The sequence below is a fragment of the Phyllobates terribilis genome, unplaced genomic scaffold (assembly GCF_046119375.1).
Source record: "Phyllobates terribilis strain yellow unplaced genomic scaffold, ASM4611937v1 Scaffold_1__5_contigs__length_1240528914, whole genome shotgun sequence".
Taxonomy (NCBI): Eukaryota; Metazoa; Chordata; class Amphibia; order Anura; family Dendrobatidae; genus Phyllobates; species Phyllobates terribilis.
Window position 1 is genome coordinate 489,881,811 of NW_027362761.1, and position 2,899 is coordinate 489,884,709.

Below are 2,899 nucleotides of genomic sequence, written 5' to 3' on the forward strand. Positions count from 1 at the left end.
CCAGGGGCCAGTCCCCTTCTTGCGGCCTACGATCCCTCTGTCTTCTGACAGATTCGGGGCGTACGGGTGCCGTCCTGCACTCGCCGTACCCCCTGGGATCCCTTCAATACAACGGAGCCTACTCCTCTGCTCCCCTCCTGGGCCTCTAGCACTGGGCTCTACTTGTGGAGCAGAGCTCCTAAAGAGACTCTGCTCCCAAACTGTCTTCACTCTCTCCTCTCACTGACTGAACTGCCACCCTAAGATGGCTTCCCTTTTTATACCTCCTTCTATGGTGCTCCCCTAAACTGCTTCCTCCACCCACACCCACTACTGGTTCCCCCTACCTTTGGGTTCCCCCCACTCCAGCCAGGGACAGTGCTCAGCACTGTGCACATGCATCTTGCCCTTCCAGCTGGCCTGGAGCAGTGTAGTGTTGGATGCAGGTGTTGGGGTTCCGGGCAGCACTCCTTCCTTACCTGAGAGAAGGAGACACCACACCTCTGGGTGAGGTGCAGTACCTCTGTGGCGACTGAACTCTCAGGGGCGCCACAGAGGGATCCTACTCGCCGACTGTCCTGAAGATGTCCCCTGGATGAGGAGTAGGAGGAGGACAACGCCACCCCATAGGAGGACAACGCCACCTTGTGGGAGGACCAACGAGCAACGTCGCCTTCCAGGAGACTTCATCTGCTACCGTTGCCACAAGGCAGGCCACACCGCGTGGAACTGTCCTTTAAACGGGCAAACCCTGGGGCCAAAGGCCGACACCCAGGAGTAGATCAATCAGGCCCATCCTGCTGGTACGACCGGTTTGTAGGAGGAAGACCTTTCCTGTCCATCGTGCTGGACGGCATAGCAACACCTGCATTACTGGACACCGGCTCACAGGTAACCATCATACCTTATGTCCTCTACAAAAGGTACTGGTCCATAGATGAACTCCACCCGCCAGCCCCGAACCTCTCTGTGTATGCCTCTAACGGCCTTCCTCTTAACCTAGTAGGGGTTAAGGACATGACAGTGAAGGTGGGGAGAGTGGAACTAAAAGACCAAGGACTAATTGTCATAGAATCTAACCCTGGCGATACCAATCCGTATATGATACTTGGTACAAATATTGTTGATAACTGTTTGGGAGAAGTGTTGTTTTTACTCCAACAGATTGCTGACACTGCCAAACCAGGGCAGAGGAAGGTGCTCCAGAAAGAAATTCGAGCCCTCCTGTACCAGCAACAGGTAAAGCTAACAAGTGGTGAGATTGGTAATGTACGGGTGACAGACCCGATACCCATTGTGATTCCCCCAATGAGTGAAATGCTGATTTGGTGTAGGGCAGCAATAGGTCTCAAGGGACAGAACTACCAGGCGGTAGTGGAGCCCATCCGTTCAGAACACAGACCTGCTAGAGGGGTAGTTGATGTATGCAATGGAAGGGTACCTGTACGTCTCCTAAATTGTGGGGAGGAGGAAGTCAAATTGCTATGATACACCACTGTTGCCCGACTGTATACTGTGAATGATAATGCCATACACACAGTGGAATCCTTGACCCCACCAGACACAGTGGAGGACAATGACTCCGAAGCTCAGCTGGAGGATTGGTGTCAACAGCTCCATGTTGGAACTGACGCCACTCCTGTCTATCAAAAACACGGTGTTTACAGAGTGGTTCAGGAATATGAACAAGTGTTTAGTAAACACCCACTTGATTTTGGAAGGGTTAAAGGGGTACAACACCACATACCCACCGGTAACCATCCACCCATTAAGGAGCGTTACAGACCCATACCACCAGCACATTACCAAAAAGCCAAAGAAATTTTGCATGACATGAAAAAGGCAGGGGTAGTAAGGGATAGCTGTAGCCCCTGGGCAGCTCCCCTGGTCCTGGTCAGAAAGACGGACGGTTGCATGAGGATGTGTGTAGATTATAGACAAATTAATCGAATAACACATAAAGATGCATACCCTTTGCCGCCTGTAGAGGAATCCCTGGCTGCACTAAAATCTGCCAATTACTTCTCTACATTGGATCTCACTAGCGGGTACTGGAAAGTCTCTGTTGCTGAGGAAGACCGGGAGAAGACAGCCTTCACCACCCCGATGGGACTATGCGAGTTCAACAGTATGCCGTTTGGACTCTGCAATGCCCCCTGGACGTTCCAGAGGCTGATGGAGTGTTGCTTAGGACACCAGAACTTTGAGACAGTGCTGCTGTACCTGGATGACATTATCGTGTACTCGAGGACGTATGAAGACCATCTGAAGCACCTGGCGGAGGTATTTGAAGCATTGTCCCGGTATGGGATGAAACTAAAACCTTCTAAGTGCTCAAACAGAAGGTTCAGTACCTGGGACACGTAGTCAGCTCAGAGGGAGTAGCACCAGACCCAGAGAAGGTCACTGCCATCCAGAAGTGGCCTGAACCAAGAAACATCAAGGAAGTCCGTCAGTTTCTGGGACTGGTCGGGTACTACAGGAGATTCATAAAGGATTACACCAAAAAGGCAGCACCTTTACAAGATCTCCTGGTAGGACAGTCCAAGAGAGGTAAAAATCCCCCATTCCAGTGGGGTAAGGGACAGGCTGAATCCTTTGCAGAAATGAAGGAAGTCCTAACTGGTGAAGAAATCCTGGCTTACCCTGACTACAGCCAGCCTTTCCTGTTGTACACCGACGCCAGCAACGAGGGACTGGAAGCTGTGTTGTCCCAGAAGCAAAACGGCAGAGAAAAGGTAATTGCTTATGCCAGTCGGAAGCTTCGCACTACTGAAAGGAACCCGGAGAATTACAGTTCCTTCAAGCTGGAGTTCCTGGCCTTGGTCTGGGCTATCACTGAAAGATTCAAGCATTACCTAGCCTCAACTAAGTTCACAGCCTTTACCGACAATAATCCCTTGACAGGTTGGGAGCCATG